Source organism: Bos indicus, chromosome 26 (assembly GCF_029378745.1).
Source record: "Bos indicus isolate NIAB-ARS_2022 breed Sahiwal x Tharparkar chromosome 26, NIAB-ARS_B.indTharparkar_mat_pri_1.0, whole genome shotgun sequence".
NCBI classification, from domain to species: domain Eukaryota; kingdom Metazoa; phylum Chordata; class Mammalia; order Artiodactyla; family Bovidae; genus Bos; species Bos indicus.
Genome location: NC_091785.1, coordinates 30,494,359 through 30,521,480, shown reverse-complemented (window position 1 = coordinate 30,521,480; position 27,122 = coordinate 30,494,359). Strand labels below are relative to the sequence as shown.

Genomic DNA, 27,122 nt, shown 5'->3' with positions numbered 1-27,122 from the left:
AGGCGTTTCTCTGATTGTATGTGGAAGGCTCTGGCTTGGGGAAAACTGAAGGCTAGGTGAGACACTCTGCCTCTATGATGCTCCCAGGAGAAAGCCATCCACACGCTGCTTTGAGAGGCAAAAACCAGGGGAGTCTGGCTTGAGCATGGTCACACTGAAGCAGTGGTTCTTGGCCTTGAGTGGCCAGAACGTCACGGGGTGAAGAGGGTGGGCATGGCGAGGGTTATTAAACTGTGGAGTTTGGATCCTACCACAGTCTCTGGGGTGGTCTGCTGGGGACCCCACCTGGAGAAACACAGGTGGGTGAATTATCTATGACCCAGACAGAAGTCTGGAATCTCAAAAATACTGAGATTCCCACCCAGTGAACCACCTACTTATTTTAATAATAATGGCTTTATTTTATTGAGCACTCACTGTGTGCAGGGCTCTCTGCCGAGCACTTAAGATTTATTATCTTCCTTTAAGTCTCACAACAACCTGGTGAAGGAGGTAAAATTCCCATAAGGACACTGAAGCATAGTGGTTAGTGGCAGAAATGGGGCAAAGATCTAGGCTTGCTGATGCTAAACTGAGGCCGGAAGTTGTTCCCTACACTGCATCGCTCCGAGGCTCCGGTGGTCACTTCCGGAGCTCCTCTCCATAGCTAGATTGCAAACTGCTTGGGGCAAAAGTTGGCTCTTAGGCTGCCTGCACGCCTCAGACAGACTTTTCTTGAATTAACCATGCTTTCCTTCCCAGAAGGAGCTAAAAGAACATCTTCTAGACCTTTCTCCCCAGCTATTGAACCCCTGCTGCTGCTGCTGTGTCGCTTCAGTCGTGTCCGACCCTGTACGACCCCATAGACGGCAGCCCACCAGGCTCCCCCATCCCTGGGATTCTCCAGGCAAGAACACTGGAGTGGGTTGCCGTTTCCTTCTCCAGTGCATGAAAGTGGAAAGAGGAAAGTGAAAGTGAAGCCGCTGTCGTGTCCGACTCTCAACGACCCCATGGACTTCAGCCTACCAGGCTCCTCCGTCCATGGGATTTTCCAGGCAAGAGTACTGGAGTGGGGTGCCATTGCCTTCTCCAATTGAACCCCTAGCCCCTGTAATAGTGTCTCCTCCTTCCCCTAAGCAGAGCCCGTCCTCCCTGAGCTCCTGGGACTCAACTCTCCCTGCTTGGGGCCTTGTATTTGAGTTTTCAGCCTTCTCTTCCCTTCCCTTCGCTGAGTTCCTCCTGGGCTGTGAGCTAGCTCCTGGCTGGCTTCTCCCCATCTGCCTCCCACGAAACAGTACATAGTAGACTTAGTGAATTCAAGGGGAGCTGGTTGATCACATTCAGACTCTAGATTTCTGTGGCCATATACCAAGGACTGTCTTTTTTTTTTTTTTTGCTTTCCTAAATCACATTCACTATTCATTTTTATTTATTTTAAAATTAAAGTACAGTTGATTTATAATATTATATTAGTTGCAGGAAATCAACCCTGAATAGTCACTGGAAAAACAGAAGCTGAAGTTCCAGTACTTTGGCCACCTAATGTGAAGAGCTAACTCATTGGAAAAGACCCCGATGCTGGGAAAGATTGAGGGCAGGAGGAGAAGGGGATGACAGAGGATGAAGATGGTTGGATGGCATCACCAACTCGATGGACATGAGTTTGCGCAAGCTCCAGGAGATGGTGAAGGAGAGGGAAGCCTGGGTGCTGCAGTCCATGGCTTGCAGAGAGTTGGACGTGACTGAGTAACTGAGCATGCATACGTGCAGCAAAATAATTCAATCTGCCCACCTCAAAATCCTCAGCTTAATCCTATCTGCAAAGTCCCTTTGCCACATAAGGTTATACTTTTGCAGGTTCTGTCATGAGGGGGGCATTCCTCGGCTACCCCCACCAACATGAGCAACACTTGATTTTGTTCAAGTGTTGAGAAGAGGAGAGGGAGAAACCTGCGCTTCCTCTACTTTCCTCATCTAAGAATGATACCCCATTTACCGACACAAAACCTGAGGTCCTCTTTGATTCCTCTTTCTCTTGTGCCCCACCCCCGCCACATTTACACATCCAAAAAGATGTCTTTTCACAGGAACATTTCCTCTTCTACCATGCAAGAGATCTGGGTTCTATCCCTGATTTGGGAAGATCCCCTGGAGAAGAGAATGGCTACCCACTTCAGTATTCTTGCCTGGAGAATCCCATGGACAGAGGAACCTGGTGGGCTATAGTCCATAGGGTTGCAAAGAGTTGGACACGACTGAGCGACTAACACTTTCACTTTCACAGAAACGTTTCCTGTTCTACCTCCCTCATCCAAGCCCTCTTTGTCCCTCATTTGGACTTTGGCAGCCTCCTAACTGGTCTCTGTGTCCACTCTATCCAGCCAGTAGTCCTTTCTCTAAGTAGCTGGTGGTCTTTCACCTGCTTAAAAGCCTGCAGTAGCTTCCCATCTCAGAATTAAATCCATTCTCCTCACCTTGGTCTGCAAGGCCCCATATAATCTGGGAGCCTTCCAGACCATCTCTTGTTTTTCCCTCTTGCCCATTCAGGTAGATGAGCTAGGACTACTTGAGAGTGTTTTCTACCCAAAACAGCAACAATGCCATCCATTAATTGACCTCTCCTCCTTTGTCTGAGTTAAGCATTTAATCCTCACAGCAACCCAAGAGAAGCAGTTGGGATTGGATTCAAGAACAAAGATTTCACTCAAAATAACATTACGATTAATAAATGTCCCTCTGCCCCTCCATCCTCATTTCCCCTACTCCCACACCTTCCCTGCAGACCCTGATCAAGGTGCTTTGAACTGTGGGAATTGTGCCTGATACACCACGTCCTTAGCATTGGCCACTGGGAGTGAGGCTCTACAGAGAACATACAAGTCTTCAACAGACTTATCTTAGGTGACTTCAATCATAAGGAAGGTGATGCTAGTGAAACCTCTCACAGGAAGTCCCCCTTGATTGCTTTAGTCCCCAGAGTTCTTACTTTTCTTTCCAACTTGCAGTTTATTTCATTTACTTCCGGGCAGGCCTTGCAGAGGTCATTATCACTTCACTTGTACATAGAATATAAACTCCTTGTGGGGAAGGGGGTTTTGTTTGGTTTTACACTGCTGCATCCTGAGCGCCCACAAAAGGCCTGGCACAGGGTAGGCACAGAAGTATTAGGTGGGTGAATATATCCTATCTGCAACCCACAGAGACTGGAGTTGGTCTGGGCAAGGCCTTGTCCTGGCTTCCAGGGGAACAGAAATGACCTAAATAACTGTTCACCCTATAAACTTATGGGGGAGACAGACAGACCTGCATGCTCACCACAGACTTCATCAAACGAAGGAGGTGGCCATCAGCAGGGGGGCTGGACCTGCTTGTTGGAAGGGTGCAAATTGAGTTTAGAGAGACAGTTGTTGCTGAGTCCCTGGTGCGACAGGCAGACGTGAGCCTGTGGGGAATAGAGACTTACCATCAGATAAAAGTCAGGCACACACAGGCTCTGGAGCCCCACTGCCTGGGTTTGGTCCTCCACTACTCACTAGTTATGTGATCTTGCCTGAGTTTACTCTAACAAAAAGTGCTGACTTCAAAACCTGCTGCAGAGATTCTGATCTAGCAAGTTCAGGCTGGCTAGGAGCCTGTGTAGTTTTTTTGTTGTTTGTTTTCCCAAGCATCTTGTGATTCATTATAGATGGGCCACAGACCATGTCTTGAAAAGCACTGGCTTGCAGGCAGAGATCATGCCAATCAGCAAACTGGAGTGTCAGACTTGTATCTCAGTGACATTTTTCAGTATGAGATCATGAATTGTCATTCGAAGTTAGACATTTAAACATAATACCACCCAGTAGGTGCCATGGAGAAGGCTTCAGGACAGCAGCCAAGGAGGATATCCAACAGGCTCTGTCTCCCCAGGCCAGCCCAGGATACTCCCCAAAGGCAGGTAGCAAGGGACTCTGCAAATGTTTATTGATGGTCTATCAATAGACCTCAGAGAAGGCAATGGCACCCCACTCCAGTACTCTTGCCTGGAAAATCCCATGGATGGTGGAGCCTGGTAGGCTGCAGTCCATGGGGTCGCAAAGAGTCGGGCACGACTGAGCGACTTCACTTTCACTTTTCACTCTCCTGCATTGGAGAAGGAAATGGCAACCCACTCCAGTGTTCTTGCCTGGAGAATCCCAGGGACAGCGGAGCCTGGTGGGCTGCGGTCTATGGGGTCTCACAGAGTCAGACACGACTGAAGTGACTTAGCAGTATCAATAGTGGTATCCGATCAGTATCCATGATGGTCTATCAATGGTCTATCTAGCTAAACTCCAATTAGTTAACCCCAGTTCCCCACATAGGTTCTGGGTGAACCACAGACCCCAGGGAAGACCAGGTTGGTATGGGGGTACAAGAGGTGGTACCCAGTTCTGGTGACTCCATGGCTTGACTTGAACCAGGACCTCACGCCCAGGAACTCTGAGAAGCTGGATGTAAATAAGGCCACGGGAGATGTGAGCGAACCTCTCTGAGCCTTAGATGAAACGCATGGCCTGAGGTTTATAAGGGCATGCTTCATCTATTCATTCCACCAATATTTAAGCACCTGTCAATGTGCCATGCTGGGGTAGGCATACAGTGGCGAAACAGGTGTCTGTACTCAGTAACCTTATGTTCCAGAGGGGAATCAGATTATTAATATAAGCAAATAAAATATATAAATTAACATAAAAGGGTAATAATGAAGGCAAAAGGAGAAGAGGGTAGCAGAGGAACAGAAGGTTAGATAGCATCACTGACTCAATGGACATGAATTTGAGTAAACTCCGGAAGTTGGTGGACAGAGAAGCCTGGCATGCTGCAGTCCGTGGAGTCGCAAAGAGTCAGACACGATTCAGTGACTGAACAACAACAATAATGAAAGGAAGATCAAAAATGAGAGTAATTGGATGGAGAATAGGGAGGTTACATTTTTAGTAGGGTGATAAGAGGTTTTTTGAGGAGATGACATTTATCCTTAACCTGGATAAAGAGGAGTGAGCCATGTTGGATCCAAGGGAAGCATATTCCAAGCAAAGGCTGCGAGGTGGAAACTGCTTCAAATGCAGGGCCCTGTGCCTTCTACAGTGCCCTCAGCATGGGGTCATTGAGCCTCTCTGTGACTGTCTGCACTGTCAGGGGCTCACACCTTTCACCTCAGGGACTCTAGGTGTCATTATCCTCTGGAGGAGGAATTGGCAACCCACTCCAGTATTCTTGCCTGGAGAATCACATGGACAAAGGAGCCTGGAGGGCTACAGTCTATGAGGATCACAAAAAGTCAGAAACGACAAGCCAACTAACACTGACTGTAACTATGACAAACACTGATGCAGAACCTCCTGCCAACCATAACCTTTTCTCACATGGGCCTCACACTCGCCCCTCAGGTAGGTGCCTCTCAGGTAGGTATGACACTGTGTTATGGGCATTTTCCTGACTGGGGCTCTGGGAACTCAGAGAGTGAAACACGTGGCCCAGGTCCCGAATTTGTCAAATGTCAGAACGAGGATTTGTATCCTGGGCAAACGCCAGAGCCCCGGACTCATAATGGATATGTGGCCGTTGTTGAGTTGATGTGACTAGACACCCCTGCCCCGGTTCCTACTTCTCTCTGAGGCAGGGACTCTTGGGCCTGCAAGGACCCCTCGTCTTAGGCCACTAACATGGCCGCCGGGCCTGCTAGACCCTGGTCCTCACACTGAGGGTCGCCCCTCTGCCATGTAACTAGCGTGGGATTCCTGAGAGCTAGACTTGGGGATGGTGAGCCAGATCAGCTGGGTGGAAACATCCTTCTAGGCAACTCCTTCTAGAGGGAAGAGCTCCTGGCCCCACGCTGCGCTCTGTTCCCAGCTGCCTCCAGCCTGCCCCCTCCACGGCCCCAGACGTCCGCTTGACTCAGCCTGAGCCCTGTGTGGGGGCGTCCGTTGGGCTTCCGCAACTTCCTGTGTTCTGCCTTCTACATACCTTTTTTTCCATTCCCAGGGAATCCCTCCCATCAGGGTTTGTTTTTACACCCTGGAGCCGACCAGCCCACAGAACAATTAAAATGGCTCCCTCAGGATCCCCCGGAGCCATTCCTGCCTTACACAGTCAGCCTCATGCCTCCAGGGTCTGGCAAGAGCCTCCCTCCCTCCCTAAGGCTTCAAGTTGTGACCCTTGTGCAGTCTCCAGGTTAGGACTTTCTCTGCCAAAGAGCCTCACTGTGTTCCCCACACCCCAACTCTTACTCCCTTTGCTGTCTGAGCCTTGGGAGTGGACACCTGTCATGGTTGTCTGTACCGTCATCCCTTCTGCTTCCTCTTGATATGACTTCCTTTTTTCTGGGTAACCCTCCCATCCCCCCACCCCCTGTGATTTCTTCCAATCACGTTAATACCCTTTCTCCTGGCCACTGTGATTGGCCCAGAGGTGGACATATGACCCAAAACAGGCCAATTGGAATCCTTGCCTGGGACTCTGTGAATAGAATATAGGGAGAAGAAAATCCCCCTCTTTTGCCTTTGGGTTTGCCAAACTGACGTGATGCAAGCCAGGCTGGCACGGTCCACACCCCTTCTTCTCTTCCTCTTACAAAATGGAAGCATCACAAGAAAGAGGCCAACACACAGAAAGAGGCAGGGAGAGTGAGGAAATGAGTTGCTCATTATTTGAGGTTTTAGAGTTTAAACCTCACCTGGATTAATGAGCCAGATTTACTTACGTATTATTTGCTTACTACTTACTTTTGCTTGGAGAAGGCAGTGGCACCCCACTCCAGTACTCTTGCCTGGAAAACCCCATGGATGGAGGAACCTGGTAGGCTGTAGTCCTTGGGGTCGCTAAGAGTCGGATGCGACTGAGCAACTTCACTTTCACTTCACTTTGCTTTTGCTTGAACTAGTTTGCATTTGGTTTTGGTCACTTGCAACAAGTTCAAACAGTCATTCATTCATAAGGTTTTTTCTTGTACTGTGACATACAAAATACCTTTTCAGGGGTCTGTGCTTCTGTTTTTTTCATATGATTGGCAATCTCCTTCAGACCAGGAGTTATTGCCTTAAAATGTTTTCGATATCAAATAATATGCATTGATATGCAGTGAATAAAATATAATAACAAAACAAACACTTGACAACTGCTATGAGGTCCAAGAACTAAAACATGACTGAGATCACTGGCCCTACGGGTGGGCTCCTCCCCTTTTTTGTAAACTGTCTGCACCCAGTGGTAACAAAGATCTTAAATTTTATGTTCAGTATTCCTGACCCTAAAAAATTTTGAGACCTATTTTTTTGTTTCCTTAAAAAATGGTACTTAGCTTTGCTTATTTTTAAGCTTTAAAAAAAAATGACATAGTATATGTAGTCTTCTGAAACTTGCTTTTTAAAAATTTTATTAAAGTATATCTGATTTATAGTTTTGTTAATTTGAAACTATTTAAAAACTCATCAGCTGTTTCTAAGATTCATCCATCTTATTGCATATAACTATAGTTCATTCACTTTCACACTGCATAATATTACATTGTGGGAATAAACCATAATTCACAAAGTGTTCCTTCTCCTGGTAGTGGATATCTGAGTTTTTCATAGCTTTACTATTATGAACATTGCTTCTTTAAACATCATTATGCACATCTTTCACACAGGTGCAAGAATTTTGGGGGTATATAGCTAGGAGAGGAACTTAGTGTACAAGTTCAACTTTTGCAAATGGTGCCAAATTATTTTCCAAGGTGATCACACTTACTTCTACTCCCCATGACCAGTATAAGACCCCCACTGCCAGTGTCCCAACAGCACCCAGTAGCCCTGCTCTGATTCTCACATGGTACCTTGCGTGGTCTTTGATTTGTCATGGGCTCAAACGGTTTATTTACTGACTGCTTGAGACAGAGGAATGGATGGGCTGGATGGGTACATGGTATGGAAAATGGAGGAAATTTCCAGAAAATTGGAGGAGTAGAGACCATCTTCACCCAGAAAGATGAACTGGAAACTCTAGTATCTCAGAGAGTCAGTTCCAGGTAAAAACCACACTCTGGGCTTATCTGGGTTGATGCCCTAGGACTCCCTTGAGGGCCTTCATGGTTGCCTGAGTCTGACCTCATGGCTCAGCAAACCCTCTCCTTATGCACACAAGCTTCAAGGATGAGCCTGCTTTGAGAGCCTGGCCCTTCCCATCTTGGAACATTCCATGTTTTCAAATGGCTGCACAGTGAGTCTAAGAGGGTGATCTTTGGAAATCCACTCCTTTGGGCAACCTATCTCTGTCTAATACCCACTGCACTTGGATGGGCCCTAATGTCAGTTTCGAAACAGTCACACTTCCCTGCCCTCTTAACTCTAATTTTTTCTTTAAAGTTTTTTGTTTTCTTTATTGTTGTTTGTTTTTGTTTTGTTTTTAAAAAGCCAATCTTAGTTACATGCTGGGATTTTCTCTCTGGTTTCAGTCACACCTGAAATTCACAATCTTAACACACACACACACACACACACACACACACACACACCCTCTCAAAGTGCACATTCCTTACTTCAAATCCAAGGCCTATGAGAAGAGTTTTTGTCGAAGGTCAGCAGCTCTGATTGCATTTCTTTATTTAGAACATTGTTTTCTCTGAAACTGATTCCATTACCTTTGAGTTCACGGAAATGGAGCCCATTAGAAAAGTCAAGAGGCTCCCAAACAGGCTTAGAGTGTGATGCTAAACTTAGGTTCGTTTGGCTACTGTGGCTTATTGACAGGGACCTTTCTCAATTTTAATGGAGCCTGCATCTTCCTGCTTTGCAACCGCCAACCTTCATGGTGGGAAGAGAGGAAACTTGGGGCTTTAGTCCCAGATGTCAACATCCACTGTTATCTCTCCTCTAAATTCCCTACTCCTTCACAGAGTGGCTGACCTACTTCCCATAGCCTTGATATGGCTCTCTGACACCCACATCCAGGGCTCAGGCTGGCCCAGGCATGCACACAGAACAGGGAGCATTTTGTCCCAGGTCCTGGAAGAATGGGTTTATAGACCTGATCATTGAAGGGTCTCTTGGCTTCTAACCTGCAAGTTCCCTTCCCCATCTTGATTGCCAGAGCCTGAGTGTCTGCGTAGGCGACCACAAACTTGCCTGGCCTTAGCTTCCTCACTCCTGGTCTTGCCTATCCTGTTCCCAGCTGGGCTTTCTGTCATCTCTATGGTTCACAGCAGTGCTGGGACACTGGCTTTGTCCTGGGGTGAGTGAACTACACTCTCTGATCTGCAGAATGAGGGTGATAACACCCACCACACCAATGAAGGTGGACTCACACTTGACACATGCAAGTTGTCAGGTGTCATGACATTGGCAAAAAAGAAACATTTGGATGGTGCCTTGTATTGACTTTGTGAGGGGGTTGCTGTTAGGGTCAGCGGGAGCTAAGGGGAGTGAATTGCTCCATCTGCTCTAAACAGCGATTTGCTAGTACTCATTCAAACTGGAAATATGTAATTATCCCTTGAGCTATAAATTCCATTTCTATGAATTTATCCAATAGAAATACTGAAGACCTATATATATGAAGGTGTTTGATGCTATATTGTTGGTATTAGCCAAAACGTGGAAACCATCTAAATACCCACTTTCCTATATGATACAGCTTTGTGATGGTGTAACATGAAGCCACTAAAAAAGAATGAAATAGTGATTCATGTGTTCTGTGCTCAGTTGTATCCAACTCTTTGTGAGCCCGTGGACTGAATCTCCTCTGTCCATGGGATTTCCCAGGCAAGAATATTGGAGTGGGTTGCCATTTCCTTCTCTAGGGGATCTTCCCAACCCAGGGATCGAACCCGGGTCTCCTATGTCTCCTGCATTGTAGGCAGATTCTTTACCTCTGAGCCATATGGCTTGGGGGAAAAAAAAGACACAAAACAATTTACTATGCTATTTCCATGTTTGAGCAAGCTTCGGGAGTTGGTGATGGACAGGGAAGCTTGGCATGCTGTAGTCTGTGGGGTTGCAAAGAGTTGGACACGACTGAGCGACTGAACTGAATTGATTTCCATGTTTAAAAATAGGATGTGTGATGTATATGTATGTATATGCTGAGAATGTTTCTGAAAAATTAAAAATGAATAGATAACAGAGAATATGTTCTAGGGATAGAGATAGAGTGGAAGGAGAGTTATCTCTTGCTATGTGCTCTGTACTCTGAAGGTTTTTATCATGTGTCTGTGCAAGTTAAACACAATTTTGAAATAGAAAAACAAATATAGTAAGCTGTCTTCTGTTCTAATTGCTTCCAGGTTCTTATTTCTGGAACACTGATCTGTCACAAGTAGTGCCTCTGACAATGGCCTTTTAAGAAGAGAAAGACATCATATATGTTAGGGAACTGAAAGGAGGATGTGAGACCCCCAGAATTTGTCCCTGCAGGCTCCCACCCAGGGCTGCTAGTCTCCTGTGGCCTTAAGCCCAGGAAAAGCAGCCCCCAGTCCCCGAACCCTGGCCACATAGCTAGCCACCAGCACCCCTTCTTCTGGGGCCCCCACTCTGTTGAATATCCCTTGATGCATGCCAGGCCAGTGCTCAGTGCTTCACAGGTGTTGGTATCAGGTATTGATCTGCTTGCCTCTTCGCTCCACCCCCACAGCTGGCATGGTTGTCCAGGCCATTGGAGGGTCCTCACAACTCCTTGCCACCCTTCCCTCTATCCTTCACACAGCTTCCTGAGTGGTCTTTGTAAATGACACATCACAACTGTCATTGTGCTTAGAAAGCTTCCTATGGCTTTCTGTTGCCATCAGAATAAAATTCAGACTCATTTCCATGGCTGTGGGGCCTCTTGACTCCCTCTCCTCCTCACCTCCCTGACTGCCCCCTCTCCCACTGCTTCAGCCACTCTGGCCTTTGTGTTCCTGAAACAGCCCAAGCACATTCCTGCCCCAGGGCCTTTGCACCTGCCATTCTTTTCAGCTGAACGCCTCTTCCTCCCGCTCTTCACATACCTGTTTCTCATCTTTTCAAAATGTCAAAAAATGTCACTTTTCAGAGATCTCCTTGACGACTGTAGGTAGAGAGCGACTCCTCCCCTAAATCCACCCACTGCTCCATCTGGCACCCAGATTTATTTTCTTCATAGAATTTATCCGTCTCAGCAATGACCTTTTTTGACTTGTGTGGGTCTGATCCCTCTCCATAGAATGTCAATGCCATTCCTGTCCCTGCCTCCCTGGAGCCTGGCATGGGAGCCATGGGTGTTTATCAAGTGGATGGATACAGTACCGGCTGTGTTGGATACAGTACCTGCTATGTTGGATAGATACAGTACCTGCCCTGTCGGATACAATACCTGCTATGTTGCAGGTGCTCAGTGTTGGTGGAATCTCTGCTGCTTACTTGCTGTGTGGCCTCAGGAAATATCACAACTTCTGCAGCTATGAAGTGGGACAGGCTAGGAGAACCCTGGGCAAAACAGGTTGCTGTTTTCTGAGTGAAGTTTTTTTTTTTCCTACAAGTCTATTATTCTGAAGAAGTTGTGTGGAAACACAAACTCTGATTTTCCAGCTGGGGCCGTTTTCTGCCCACCTTCCTGCTCTGGGAAGCAGCATATGTGCCCAGGAGACTCCTCCAGAGAGGGTTAGCCTGGAAAATATCCCAGTACCCAGGGGGAGGGAGGGGCCCCCCTGGAGGCATTGAACTGTCTCTTGAAAAAGTGTGGGAAGAAAGACTGGGGTAAAAGAACACAGACTTATGGGACGCACATCCTCAGACAATGTCTGACACTCATTGTGTCAGCACAGAAAGTGCTAAATGAATAATGCATGTGACTGTGATTAATTTTTACTATTAGTAGACTGTGTATACTTTGGAAGAACCAGACTGACAATCTCAGATTTTGTATTTTCACAGTCCTCTGACTCGTTTAACCTTCACAGCCGCCCTATGGGGCAGACACTCATGTTATCCGCCCACTTGGAGATGAAGCCACCAAGGTGCAGACAGGGTGTCTTGTTCAAGTTCACAGGTGGCTGCAGCACCAGGAATTAAATACATTCAGACTCTTCCTGCTACAAGTCTGAGGTTTCTTGGAGTTTTCTAGGATTCTTTACTTTTGCTCGGCCTGATCTGTTTCCTTGCAGTTATCAGCAGTAAAACGGCCACTATGAAATGAAAGGAGGCTGTGGGCTTGCTCGGGAGGGAACAGGGCTGGGAAAAGAAGATGGGGCACCACCCCCCGGTTCTGTAGGAGAAGGATGCCAGAGGGCCGCTAAGTCAGGAGGGGAAGGGCCGAATCCTGAGACCTCCTTTCAGCATTGAGGAAAGGCGGCTAAATCTCTAAGAGGCCCTGAAGGAGGCTGGACTCTCTGGAAGGGGGCTCAGCAGGAGTAGGTGGAGACAGATGCCTGAAGCAGGCTCCTGTGCGCTGGTCTCCTGGGGCTGGAGATCCAGGCCTATCTTCGCCTCCGGGGGGTTGGGGCGGGGGCCTCAAATCCCAATCTTCAAGCTGTGGGACAAACCCAGCCTGCAGGTTTTTCCTCCACAGCCAAGTTCCAGGGGCCAGGCCCCTTTGAGGGGAGACAACTCACATGTAAAGAGCTCCTGACTCAGAAGCAGAACCCTCCCAAGATGTGCTGGGCGAGGTCCAGCCCCTCATCCTTACCCCCCAGAATGACGCCTCCAGCCTCACCATTACTGCTGTTCCTTTGGGATACACACTGGGGTCAAGCCCTTTGTTCGAGTCTGCAGGGAGGTGACATGAAGTCTCTAACACCTTCGTGGGAATTTAGCCACACAAGGGCGAGTGTGGGGTGAATATTCTATTCCAGGGGCTGCAAGGGGTTGGGGGTGGCACATGGATGAGGGTGGCATACATTAGAGAAGCAGGTCCCAATTTGGCCCCGGGATCAGGGCCTGAAGAACAGGTGGTGGATCCCCGAGGGAAAAAAATAAACTGAATTAGGTGCATTTTAATGAGACCATTATATTTTAGGAAACACCTCTGCTAGAGAGTTCCTGCTTTAAGAACCGGATGAAGGCAGTGTGGTCAGGGGTTGGTGCTCGGGGAAAGGCCACCTGGGGTCTGCACAAGTCTTCTCCCCCCAGCCCTCACCCCTACTCCCTAGCCCAGGCTCCCTCCCCACCAAGGTTTCCGGAGCCGCCACCCACAGAGCAGCCTCAGGGCTGGGGCTGAGTCACAGGCTGTGGTACCCGCCAGGGGGGCGAGGGTGGCAGATGGCTTGACGTGGGTGAGAGTGGGGAGGGAAGGGCCTGTGGGAGGGGGCAGTGACCCTGGGCCCAGCAGGGAGGGATTCGAGGAAGTGACCTAGGAGGTGGGCCGGGTTCTATGTCGAGCCCCCCCAACCCCCTGCTCTTCCTTTCTCGGTTTCCGGGGATGCCATTCCTGTAGGGGCAGCCAGCCGTAGCCAGGTTGGGGTAGAGAGTGACCCTGAGGGGGCCTGAGGCCCAGGGCTTCCGCACAGCCTGCCTGGCCCCGCTGGTCCGGCCGTGGGAGGCAGAGCCTGGCTGTGTTTACCCAGGCCGGGCACTTCCGGAGCAGATGGGCGCCTGTCAGCGCTGCCAGCCAGGAACTGGGCTGACATCCTCTCAATGCCAAGTGGCAGGTGACTCGGGGGCCTGGACGGGAACATGTGTTTGGTTTTGCTGCTTATTAGGAGAAATCTCTCCAGGCTGAGAGCTGCCTGCACACCTGAGTGAGCACAGCCCCAGCGAGGGGGCACACGGGCGCAGACTCTCTGACCTGAAGAGGCCTGGCTCTTTTAGTTACTGAGAGCCGGCGACTCTGGTCTGTTAAGCTTTGCTTTTTGTCGCCGTTACCTTGGCGTGTTAGGGTCCTAGGACGGTCATTACAAAGCACTGAAAACTGGGTGGTTTAAACCACAGCAGTGCGCTCTCCTACAGTTCTGGAAGCTAGAATTCCCAATTCACGGTGCCGGGAGGGTTGCTTTCCGAGACTTTCCTGCCTCTCTCTCCGAGCTTCCGGTGGTTGCCAGCAGTCCCATAGACACAGCCCATGGACGCATCACTCCAGTTTCTGCCTCCACCATCACGTGGTGCTGTCCCCTCTGTGACCTCACTGTCTCTTCTCTTCATATAAGGACACCAGTCATATTGGATTAAGGGCCTACCCACTCTGGTATGACGTCATCTTCATTTAATGACTGTAACACTCCAGTAATAAAGAGTAGATTGCTACAAAGCCTTGTCTGATAAGGTCACATTCTGAGGTTCTCGGAAGGACATGGATTTTTGGGGGCGATGCTTGGCCTGCTCACCAGTGTCACGCCTCATCTCATCTTTAATTCTTCCTCCTTCTCACTCCTTTCCTCCCTCTTCCATGCTGCCCCCAGCCCCAAGCTCAAGGGGAGGGGAAGTCTGCCTTACTCCCAGGCAGGACGCTGGAGCCTGCAACTGTAAATTAGAAAGAACTCCAGAAAGAACTGAATTGTTTTTGCTAAGATACTCTTCCCCATTAAGAGGCAATCAATTTACAACTGTGGTTTTAATCCTTTTTAGAGTTTTGGAGGCCTTTGGGACAGAGGGAAGACTTTGGACTCCCACTCAGGATAAAGGTACAAATGCACACACCTGCCTTCCAATACCCATCCTCCTTTTCTTGGGTTCCAGGGAAGGCTTTCTGGGAGCCAAAGAATGCCTGCCCTGGGGTCGAAGGAGGTCGCAGCTGCTTGGCATCCCAGCGCTTGGGAGCTTAGGGGTTGCCACTCAGGTCAACGATCTGGGGAGAGTTTCCTCAGTTCAGACTGTTGTCAGTGTGTGCATGGCCGGTAGGGTAGGCATGACTGGGGTAGGGGTGTGGAGGGCCCAAGAAAAAGATGCTTTCATGTGGTGTGAACATGTTTTTTTATGTGTTTGGTTTTTTGTTTTTTTCACTTGCTTCAATAGCCACCACACCAGAGACATCGTTGAGAGGAGACCCAGAGCCTGAGTTCTCCAAGGACAAACCCTGAGCAGATAACAGTGGCTTCTTCTGGAGAGGGCTCTAGCACTGGGGGCCTCAGGGGAGGATTTTCCTTGTTGCTCCCTGTATTTTGGTATGATTTGACCTTTTCTGATGAGAATGTACCTAAATATTAATTTTGTATGAAATAAAAGTTTTTCAAAGAAAGGCTCTGGTATTCTGGGGTCTCAGATCCATTTGAACAGCTTATGAAAACTATGGACTGGTTCTCCCCTGTGCTGCCCACCATGTGCATCCCCAGCTCGGAGGGAGGACCAGACTCCTGACCCTGGAGCTGACCCAGCTTCTTCCCGTGTAGAAGCCCACCTGCTGCCACCAGCCAGGCCCCTGGGATGTCCTCTCCCCTGTCCCCACTCCTTACCTGCGCGTGTGCATGCATGTTAAGTCACTTCAGGCATGTTCGACTCTTCGCAACCCTATGGACTGTAGCCTGCTAGGCTCCTCTGTCCGTGGGATTCTCCAGGCAAGAGTACTGGAGTGGGTTGCTATGCCCTCCTCTGGGGGATCTTCCTGACCCAGGGATCGAACCAGCATCTCTTTATGTCTCCTGCATTGGCAAGTGTGTTCTTCACCACTGGAGGCACCTGGGAAGCCCTACTTCTTACCCAGTCCCCCCACAAATTCTAGACTCACTCTTCTTGGGGTCACTGTTTCTCTAACTAGAGGCATCAGAATCACCTCCTGTTATTCTTTGAGCCACTGCTCCAGGTAAAGAGCATTCACTGTGCCTTTCAGACTTCACCCGGATCCAGAGATGGGCTCCATCCTGGAACAATGCTCATCCCCTCTCCAGTACCCCTGGGAATCACTTGGGATGGGGGAGAAGGGGAAACCATCTCCTCTTGAGTCAGAATGATGAGATGGGTGGCATTGAAGACTGTGATGGTCTCAGCTGGAAGAGACCCTGGAGGATCACCCCACCCCAGTCAGGGACTGAGGATCCAGAGGTAAGGCTGGCTTCTCCCAAGTCCTCCACTGTCCTCTGAGCCCTGTCCCTGGGCCTGTGCCTCTCCTCTGCACTGAGATGGGACAGGGCTACAAGGGGTGCAAGGTAGGGGCTCTCTTCCAGGCTCTATGGATCTTGCCTCACTCTCACCTCAAGGGACTCGACTGAGTGAACCAGGTGTCCCTGTCACCTGACCCAGAAACTGGCATGGAGTCGGGAAGGGAAGAGAGGCAGGAGGAAGCTCAGCCCCACCCCACTGTGAGGAGGCAGCATTGTGAAGGAGGGAAAGGTTTGCTGAGGTCTGTTTCCACTTCTTCTGCATCTTCCTTTCCAGCCGGTTCTGTTCTGCCTGTGTCTCAAGGCCACAGCTGTGGGGCTATTTTTTATTCTCTACAGTAAATGTGTTCCACCCTGGGGTGTGTTTTCATCTTAAAGGAGGACTCACAGCAACCCCAAGGGTGGAATGCAGGGTTTCAAGGCCAGCAAAGTTTTGCAACGTAGGGACTGAGGAGCGGAGGGTTCTCCTAGGAGCAGAGGGTTCTCTTAGGCATTTCTGCCCCAGCCCACATCAGATTAACCCTCCCACATCACTCAAGATCCTCAAGATGCAGGTTTCCTGGGGGCTGGCCTTGGTACCACTATCACTGATACAAGCGTGGCCCTCCTGGGGACCAACCCAGCTGCTGTTTGGAGCATCTTTGCCTGCTGGACTGCCCCGGAAGAGATGAAAGGGGGTCCAAGGTGTCAGATTCCTCCAGCGGCTGAGATTAGAGCCCCCACCACATTGAGGGGCAGCAGTCTTGGCTACCCGCCAGCTGGTGACCAGTCTGGGCTGCCCCTGGGAAACAGTGAGAGGCGCAGGCTCCCCTGTCCCCAGTTCCGTTCACTTGCTGCTGGCGGGCGGTGACTTTTGGAAGGACAGGGACACATGGAATGTCTGCAGATCCCAGGTCAACACTGCAACGCCCAACAGCCACCAGTGAGTTCTTTTCTTTTTTTTTTTTTTAAGCTTTTGTTTGTGTGCTTGCTTTTGTTGTGGTGTGCCACTCTCAGGCTCGGTAGTTGTAGCCTGTGGACTTAGTTGCCCCCAGAATGTGGAATCTTACTTCCCTGACCAGGGATCGAACCCGTGTCCCCCACATTGGAAGGCAGATTCTTAACCACTGGACCGCCGGGGAAATCCCACCAGTGGCTTCTCAGGTGACAAATTGCGTGGCCTCTTCTTGGGCCTCTCCTCCTCCTCCTCTGTAGAGGTCAGTGGGGCAGCTAGTGCTCCTTCTATTCTGCTACCACCCCCTGCCCTCGACATTCCCCCAGTGCCTACCCTGTGGCAGCCCTGTACCAGCTGGCCTCTGGGATACAGAGAGAACAGGTCTTGCTTCTTACCTGAGGAACTCGGGTGGCAACAGGCAATTTCAGAAGAACAGGTGTGAGAGCCGTGTTTGGGGTACACCAGGAAGAAAGCAACCCTGCCTGGACAGGCCTCTCCTTTCACATCCATGCTGTATCCCTCTCTCCTCCCACTTAATTAATACCAGCGCAGGCGGGCTGAGCTCTGACACTCTGAGGTGGGATGGCCCTGCCACCTCCATCCTCACCGCAGCATGGCACAGGGAGTCCGTGAACTCATTTAACTGGAAAAGGAGACTGAAGGTGAGAGTAGTCAGAAGCTAGCCCCAGGCCACACACACACCTTCCACTGAACTCTTTCTCTGTTGTGGTGAGGGTCCCACTCCCTGAGGTCTGGACTCCATTCTCCTTTCTGCTTTCTTTCTGACCCCACCCATGGTCACATCCTCCCACACACTCAGCAGCTGCCTCCCTCATCTGCATCAGAAGCTCTAGCACCCTTCAGACTGGCATCCACTCTTCCTTCCCCACCTGCCAGGCACCTCTACACAGGCATCCTGCCAGCACCTCAGCCCTGCTCTGCCCAAGCCCCACCATCTCTTCCAGAAATCTGACTATTAATGATGCCCCCTGCTCTTGGGTCCCAAGGCATCTCTCCTGCCTCCATCCAGAACACACAGTGCTCTGCAGCATGACAGAGCCACAGGGGGCAGTGACTCAGAACCTTTTGGTTGCAAGTGACAGAAAATTTCCATTCAGACTGCTTTGGTCAACCACAGACATTTGAGTAGAGCTGGTCTCAGACCCAGCTGAGTCCAGTGCCTCAGATGGCACCATTGGGTCTTACCTTTCAGCTCAGCACTCAGCATGGGGCTTGGTTTCACACCTAGGTCCCATGGGATGGCAAAATGGCCTTCAGTTCAGGCCTCCACCCACTAAGGATGAGCAGAAGAGAGAGTGCTTCTTGCCCTGGTAAATCCTACACAAGCCCTGGGTTTTGCCCTCTCTGCACCAATCAGTTTGTGCACAGTCACTGAGGGTAGGAGGATTCAGTGCTCTCACTGGCCAGGCTGGTCCTGGCCTCCACTGGAACCATATGGACACAGTGGTGTTACTAATAAGGGTTTTAACACACATAGGGGTTCCATGAGCTATGTTCTCTCCAAATTTGTGGTGTGCAGGGGAAGGAGAGAAGTGACGGATTTGTTCTGGGGATTTTGGTGGCCATCACTAGGTAAGATTCATACCAAGATACTTTAAGGGTTGAGCTTTAGAATTCACAGTTGAGACTGAGCTGGTTGAGCCTTGATCCACTAGTGGCTGACTAGGAGATGCATGGTGATAGACAACCCCCCAGATTTCTGTGGTTGACATAATGCAAATTTATTTCTTCCCAAGCTGCATGTTCCATGTAGGGCAGTGGGGTACTCTGCTCCACACAGTGACTTAGGGATCCAAGTGGTTGAAGGTGCCATGGGCACATCGCCACTGTTTCATGTCAAGGGAAAGGAGAGACTGGAGACTCATGCCTGGGCTTTTCACTGGCCTCCCTTTGGGCATGACAGATGTCTCTTCCGCTCATATTTCATTGGCCAGAACAAGTCTCGGCCTCATTGGAAGAGGGTGGGAAACAAATGGTGTATTTGCAGACACGTACTATTGCTATCCCACTCCAGTGTTCTTGCCTGGAGAATCCCAGGGATGGGAAGCCTGGTGGGCTGCCCTCTATGGGGTCGCAAAGAGTCGGACACGACTAAGGCGACACAGCAGCAGCAACTATTGCTATCACATCCACTACTTAGCTGCATGTCCATATGTGAAGTGCATACTCTCTCTCTGTCTCAGTTTCTCCATCTGTTGATTAAGAATTACAATTGGTCCTTTCTCACAAGGCAGTGTCAGGATTCAATCAGTTTCTACATGTAACTATCTCAGAAAAGTGTCAGCATATAGAAATAGCTTGATGAGGGTTAAATAGCATTGAGGGTTCAATAGTATTGATACCTCCTATTCTTAGGATCACAAATACCCCCTTTACCCCCAATAAGAATTAAATGATCAGACATCATTCAATGATATTCTGATCTAAGACAGGAACATAGAACTGAGTAATTTTTGATGAGGAGTTTAATATTTTTGAAGCTCTACTTCATCTTCCTTTAAAACAGATTCCCACTGACCTTTTGGGTCATCCCCCTTGTCTTCCCAACCTTCTCTGCCAACCCCTGGGATTCGTGAGCTGATGAGCATGGGCGTCCTCTGCTCCTTTTCTTCCCATGAGGATGCCTTTGCTCTGCTTCCCTCCTCCTCACTCCCCACCCCCGCTTCTCTGTCCAATTTTTTGCCCTCTCAAGGCTAAGTTCACCCCACTTCCCTGACTCCTCCACCCTCTAGCTTCACTCACCCACATCTCTTGTGACTTTCCTTCAGCCCTCTTCTGGTGTTCTTGTCCACAGTCTGCATTGTCTTCCCTCTGGGGGGTCCAAGTAGAATCTATCTCCCCCATTCCATGAAGGCAAAGGGAGAGCATGTTGCAATTCTCACTCATCTCCCATCACAACCCATCACCAGAGGGAGCAGGGAGAACAAAGGGAGCCGGTGAAACTAGACCAATAGTGAGGCAACCACAGGAGAGGAGGGTGAGGGCTTCTCAGAGGAGATGGACTTACACAAACTCATCAGGCCCTGCAAGGAGTGAAGGGAGGGTCCTGGGGATTAGCCTGCTTCTGCCACTCCATCACCCTTCCTCATCAAATTCCTGGCACCCTTCTCCTCATTCCTGTCCTGGGGCATTTGTGGCAGAAATGCTTTTCCCAAGGTGCTTGCAAGACCGATTCTTCAAGAGTAACCTCCTCTTCAAGCCTTTCCTTGACTGCTCTCTCTCATGTTGCTAGTTCCTTCTTTTTTTTCCTCTCTCTCTCCATTGCCCTGTTTTATTTTTCTTTCTGATATTTCTCTGTTCCCAAAGGTCTTTACTTTTTTTCCTTGCTGTTGTTTGTGGCTCGCACCAGCCCATTTAAACAGGTCTTCCTTCTGCACTTCTGAATTCCAGCAGTTTGGGCAGCCCTGACACATAGTAAGTCATTAATAAATACTTATTGAATGAAGAATAAATGAAGAGCCAAATGAGAGCATCTTGTTTGCTGTGGACCAACACAATAGGCCTGTGGTTCTCCCACCCTCTTTGGTTGGGAAAGACCACTTGGGCCCACATGTGGCTGCAACACAAGACCTCCCCCAGATGATTGCCTTTGGCAAGACCCCAGTGAGGCACTGGGGGCCAGTGGGGGCAGTCAGGATATAGGGGGCAGGAGGAAAAGGGGACGACAGAGGATGAGATGGCTGGATGGCATCACTGACTCGATGGACGTGAATCTGAGTGAACTCCGGGAGTTGGTGATGGACAGGGAGGCCTGGCGTGCTGCGATTCATGGGATCGCAAAGAGTCGGACACGACTGAGCGACTGAACTGAACTGAACTGAACTTTCAGCAAGAGGCATTTTAGTTCCTCTTCACTTTCTGCCATAAGGATGGTGTCATCTGCATATCTGAGGTTATTGATATTTCTCCCAGCAATGTTGATTCCAGCTTGTGCTTCTTCCAGTCCAGCGTTTCTCATGATGTATTCTGCATATAAGTTAAATAAGCAGGGTGACGATATACAGCCTTGACGTACTCCTTTTCCTATTTGGAACCAGTCTGTTGTTCCATGTCCAGTTCTAACTATTGCTTCCTGACCTGCATAATTCTTCATGCCTGTTTCCCCATCTGTAAAGCAGTGATCATAACAGTACTGACCTCATTTTATGAGGCTTAAGCAAATTCACGTTTGCAAGCACTTGGACCAAATAGTACCTGGTCCCAAGTGAGCGTGATATATAGATGTTGGTCAAATTGAATGGATGCTGGTGAGCAAGTAAGACCCAGCTCTAAAGGCAACTGGAAGCTCTTAGCTATTTCTGGGTCGGATGGTGCATGGATGAAAAGGGTTCTCTACTTTGGTTCAATTGCATCTCTTTGCAGGCTGGCTTGGAGACAGAGGGCCTGGGAGTAGGAAGACAATTAGGGGTCCACTGCTGTGGTCCAGGCATGAGATGACTGGTGAAAGGGCTGTCAGTAAGACTGGAGGGGATGAAAATGTGGGCCTGGCAGAGGAAGTGCTCTTAACATCCAGAGACTGGAGAATTGAGGAGTGGGCTGCAGATGGAGGCTGTAGGACGGGGTGATGGGGGGGAATGTGAGATTGTGGTCAGAGAGGGAAGCTAGAAAAGACTGGTTTGGAGGAAGATGGTGCACTCAGGTGGAGCTGTGCTGTTTTCAAGGCCATGGCAGGCCCACGATGCTAGCTCATCTCCTGGGTTGGAGGAGAGGAATCCTGTGGGGCTGGATTCTGGCTCCTAGAGAGATGTGAGAATGGGGATTTCAGTCTGGTCCTCTGCACACCTGCCTGCGTTAGCAGGAGGCAGGGTAAGCTGGGAAAGGGCAGTAAATATTGAATGAGGCTAGCCTGCACATCCTCTGTGCAGTGTATTGACAGGGCAGTCAGGAAGGGAAGGCCTGCCTGTGCTCACCACTCCCAGACACTGGACAGAGATGGGGCCAGTCCCTCTGGTTACCCATTCCTTTTGTCAGGGAGGGGAGCTCAGCGTCTCCCAACCTTGCCCAAGGCTGATGACACTTACCCTGGATTAGGGTCGAAGCCGGGATCCAGGGATAGTGGTTGAGAAGGATAGCATTTTATTATTGATTTCCATTAGCAGATATTGACTGTGTGCCTGCTTCAGGATCCAGTGAGCACAAGTCAATTATCCATTAACCAGTGGGTTTTGGGGGGTATCTACTGTGTTCCAGGTTCCATTTAAGGCATGGAGCTCAAAGTAAAATGAAATGTTTCATTCCAAAAACTGCATTAGCCTACGTTTTAGTTTTCCCATGTTTAATTATTGATGACAGCAGTTTCAGTGCAGATATCAGAGAACTGTATCCTGCTTTTAGTCATGAAAATCTTGGTATAGCTTGGCTTTTAAATATAATTTATACCCTCTGATCTTCCCCAGAAAGAGTCCTTTGTATTTATTTTTTTTTTTAACAAATATTTGTTTTGTTTTGTTCTTTTTATGTGGACCATTTTAAAAGTCTTTATTGAATTTGTTACAGTATTGATTCAGCTTTATGTTTTGGCTTTTTGGCCCCAAAGCATGTAGGATCTTAGCTCTCCAGCCAGGGATCAAGCCTATACCCCATGCATTGGAGGGTGAACTCTTAACCACTGGACTGCCAGGAAAGTCCCAAAGAGTTCTCAGTTGTATGAATAAATATATTTGTGAAATTTTCTTGGGATTCAGTTTTTATTAGCTTCTCAATGTCTTTTTTTTTTTTTAAACAAATATAATTCTGTTTTTGGTTTTGTTTTTTTGGTATGCAGGATCTTAGTTCCCCAGCCAAGAATCAAACCCATGGCCCTCTGCATTGGAAGCTTGGAATCCTAACCACTGGGCTGGCAGGAAATTCCCTCTTTCTTTTTTTATCTCAGAAAAAAATCAAGAAGACAATGAAAAATGATCCATACTCCTACTAGTCGATGACCCTTTACTTCTGCTTATGAAATGCTCATGGAAAATTGTTCCAGTGCTACAGGAAGACATAGAATGAGATGCAAAATGCTCTCATTATCCCTCCCCCTATACCAGTTTCTCCTCCCAAAGGTCTGTGCTATTCATGGCTTCTTATATATCTCTTCAGAAACTATTGACCTCGTTTATCAGCATTATAAATGCATTATGTACATCCTCTTCTCAGAAGGTTCTCTTGGAAGTTAAGAACATTGCTCTCTCTGTCCTTTGATAGATTTATGGTTTCAGTTTGTTGTCGTCCTGTCATATCTGCATTTAAAAATTAACAGTCAGAGGAACTGGATTGCTTAGGCTTCTCTGCCTTGGACTAGCTGGATAACATTAGCAAGTTTCTTTACGTCTCTGAGCATCAGTTTCCTCATCACTGAAAGGAAAGTTCTTGTGGGAATTTGACGATGGTATGAATGCAGAAAGGCCTGGTTAGCCAGTAGTCCTCCTGCAAATGTCAGAGCAGTCCCTCAGTCTCTTCTGGAAGGAGACAGGGCTGCCAGCTCTAAATAAATGTTACGGAGGGGTCTGTCACCAGTTGCCCCTCAGAGTGACCTGTCACTTCATTTCCAAGCTGCAGGAAGAAGAGTGTGGGAGTCTCCTGATGGGAGATGACAGGGTCACATGAATTTCTCACCCTTGGTGTCAGCTTCCACCCAGGTGCCCAATCCATCCCGACTCTGGAGGGCTGGTCCCATCTGTCCTTGATGGAGAAGGAATCCCTGCTAACAGCTGGGACAAGCCCCTAAAATATGGCCTCTGTCACCCTCCTCCTCATCTTTCTCTGATCTCAGGTTTGAAGACCTCTGTGACCCCGGCATCAGGGGGCAAATGGCTCGCAGGAAAGGTCTCCGGCATCCTCCGGGGTCCAGAAGGCGACTTGGCCACTGTCAGCAAAGCTGCATCCTGCCCAGGAAGTCAGAAGGAAGGGCAAGATTCCAGCCCAGCAAGGTGGGAGATGGTGGCAGATGACGGCAGTGGGTGGACGAAGGCCATTTGGTGTGTCATAAGAAGCTTCTGCCGCAGTGTTGAATTCTTGGCAGGTGTTGCTTCCTTGGCCCTCTTAATGGTACACCCACTTTGCAGATGAGGACACTGAGGATTTGAGAGTTGAGCCAAGTTGTTACTCAGTGAGTAAGAGGCACAGCCAGGACTGGATTCTGTGGAGTCCAGAGATTATATTCTGCTCCTGTGCCTGGCATGGATAGATGTGAGAGCGGGGTAGATGTGAGAGCGGGAACCAAACAGGGCCCACAGAACTCAAGACCACAAAGTGGCTGCTCACTCACAGGCCTGGCACACTTCTCCCAGGCTCCACTTTGATCAGTCCTGCTCTGTCTATATCCTCAGTATCCAGAAGAGTATCTGTACAGAGTAGGTGCTCAGGGAGTCTCTGTGGAATGAAGAAGAGAAAGAACAACAAGAGGGACTGACTGACTAGCTAACTAGTCAGTTAACTAGCTAGTCGGCTAACTAGCAGGCCCACCTCATACTCTGAGGCTGACACTCCCTAAACTTGTCTCAGGGCCCAGGGACAAAGCTTATGAGCTTAACACTGAGTCACCAGCCAGATTTGGGAAAGGGGCCCAGACCTTGCTCTATTCCACAGCCCACCTTGCCAGACCTACCTGGAGAGGGGAAAGAGCAGTGCCCAGCCAGGAGAGGGGACGTGTCAGATCTCTCTTTCCTGTGACACATGGAGCCTGGGCTGCTGGAGGACCATGGCCTCCTGCTCACACCTCTCAGATGGCCTGGGGTCAGTGGCCGGGCAGGTCTAGGCAGGGAGGCACTGACGAGAGGGCTGGGGACTGGGAGCTAAGCCACAGGGCACCTCATGACACCTGGCACAGTGCTCCAGCTGGACTCTAGGGGCTGGGGGAGGGAGGAGCTGACAGAAGGTCACAGCAGGGTCAGGCTCGGTTCCCTTGTTCTCGGGGGGTCAGACATTCACAGCCAGGCCTAAGAGCAGCACTCATTAATAAAGTAAGAGCAGTGACTATGGAGCATTGCTTCATTCCACATAGAACACAGGTGCCTTGTGTGTCATTTCCTCATTGAACTCTTGCAACAAACCCAGGAGCCGGGTACTGTTCTATCACTACTGTGCAGATGAGACAATCCTGAACAGTTAGGTTGTATGTGGGATCTGAACCACAGAGCCTGGCTCCAGAGCTCTTGCATATGATCACTGGGGTCCACTGTCATTATCAAGGCCAGATGCCCTTGCAGTCTTTCCCGCAGGGCTGCTGAGAAGGACTCTACAAGCTTCGGGCCCTGCCTGCCTCCACTGTCCAGGTGAGCCACTGTGACCTGTGAATGAGTGGGGGAGAGTGGAGGAAGCCAGCTCTGGGGCGGGGGGTCAGGAAGGGCTCTGGGAGGAAAGGAGCTGATGGAGAATGGGCTGGAGGGGTAACTGGAGGACAGGCATTCAGGGCAGGGAGCAGAGCATGCAGAGGTCCCAAGGTACAGGTTTATTTGGTGAGGCGCCATTCAGTTAGTGAGGGGACTTAAAGAGGAGGAGCTTTGAAGATAAAAGAAGAAGGCTCAGCAGGGCTTCATCACATACCCAGGTCAGGGAGGCCGAGACTGGTTCTTTAGACACACAGCACCAGAGCAAGCTGCTGGCAATAGCTCCAGACCCCAGGATAGGTCTGCACATACATCCCGTCCTGCAACCTCAGAATGACCCCAGGAGATAGGGTCTGGTGTTCTTTCTTTCTGGGCCTCAATGTTTAAGGCCTTGCAGCTTCTTCAGGGCCCTCAGCTTCTTAAGTCCAGCTCTTCTCTGGAGGGGTTAAGTTCAGAGGGGCTGACCTGATGCTGAAGGAGAGAAACCCAGCCATCCCAGTGTTCCCGCTGAGCCTGGGCTTCAGTCAGCCCCTCAGCCAGCCTGATGCAGCCACACACATGACCCCTCTCCCTCCAGAAAGACAAACAGAAGAACAGTTCCAGCTGATGCCCTGTGAGTAGACGTAAGCCGTCCCCACCAAGCCCTGCCTGGGCCGCCCAAACATGAACCGTTGTCCTTTTAAGCCACTAAGTTTCAAATACTTTGTTACTTACAACCCATACTTGAAACAAATGGATCAGGAAGCTGCCCTTGGAGATGCTGAATGGGACTGGAGTGGCCTGGGTGAGCCAGGCAGGTGAATCACTGACTAAGATGCTTCTGTCTTCCTTGGAGAAGTCTTTCCAGGCAGATCAGAACCAGCCTGGCTCACCCAGGCCATTTCAGTCCCTCTACTTTGTTTATGGGCCAATACTTGGCTCAGTTGTGTCAGTTTATTGAGTAAAGACAGTAGGTTTCCAGGGCTGGGGTCCAGGGGGCCTTGTTCTTCCCCCCATCCCCGAGGAGCCTAAGCTACAGATATGCAAACAATGGGGGCTTGGTTCAGACTGCCATCTGACTCACACAATCAGTTTTTTCTAAATCAGGCTTACATCCCAAACCAGATGGTGTGTGTCAGTAGCTCAGCTGTGTCCGACTCTTTGTGACCCCATGGGCTTTATTAGCATGCCAGGCTCTTCTGTCCAGGCAAGATTCTCCAGGCAAGAATACTGGAGTGGGTTGCCATGCCCTCCTCCAAGGGATCTTCCTGACCCAGGGATCGAACCAGCATCTTTTGCTTCTCCTGCATTGGCAGATGGATTCTTTACCAGCTGAGTGGAAGAGAAACCTGTGGAGCCAAAGTGCCCAGGTCAAAGCTCAGCTCTACCACTTGTTTGCTGTATGGCTTTGGACAATTTGAGTCATCTCTCTGAGCCTCTATTTCCCTATCTGTAAAATGGGGAGAACACCTGACCTTGCGAAGGTTAAGAGCTAAGCTTTGTAAAGAGCCTAACACAGTGTCTGGCATACAAATACCCCTAGACATATCCATATTTCCCTCTCCTTATCTACGAAGAGTGAGAAACTGAAATTCCAATACCACCCCTGAAACCTCTTCTCTACAGGTCAAACCTGGACTGAACTTCTAGCATCAGGCATTGTTTTTTGTTCTCAGTGCCCAACCGTGGGTCTGCTAGGAAGAGGCTAGTGATGGAGAGAGTCTACTTCTAGAACTAGAAGGCCTGGGCAGCTCTACCTCCCTGTCTCTGATAGGGAGACCTTGGGCGAGTCATCTGGCCCTCTGTGCAGGGGGATTATTAGTTCCTGCCCTGGCCTGGCAGTGTTGCTGGGAGGCTCCAAAGAAGATGGACATGGAAGAACTTGGCACTGATACAGCATCAAACATGCATCTTGGAGGCG

The 27,122-nt window shown here is 49.4% G+C and overlaps 1 long non-coding RNA gene across 1 annotated transcript; it reads left to right on the top strand.

Moving 5' to 3' along the window:
* The first annotated feature begins 13,255 nt into the window (after positions 1 to 13,255).
* LOC109579102 (uncharacterized) lies at positions 13,256 to 15,105 on the top strand. Its single transcript, XR_002183778.2, has 3 exons — positions 13,256 to 13,579; positions 14,493 to 14,548; positions 14,880 to 15,105. It is a non-coding gene; the product is annotated as an uncharacterized lncRNA (long non-coding RNA).
* The last annotated feature ends 12,017 nt before the right edge of the window (positions 15,106 to 27,122 follow it).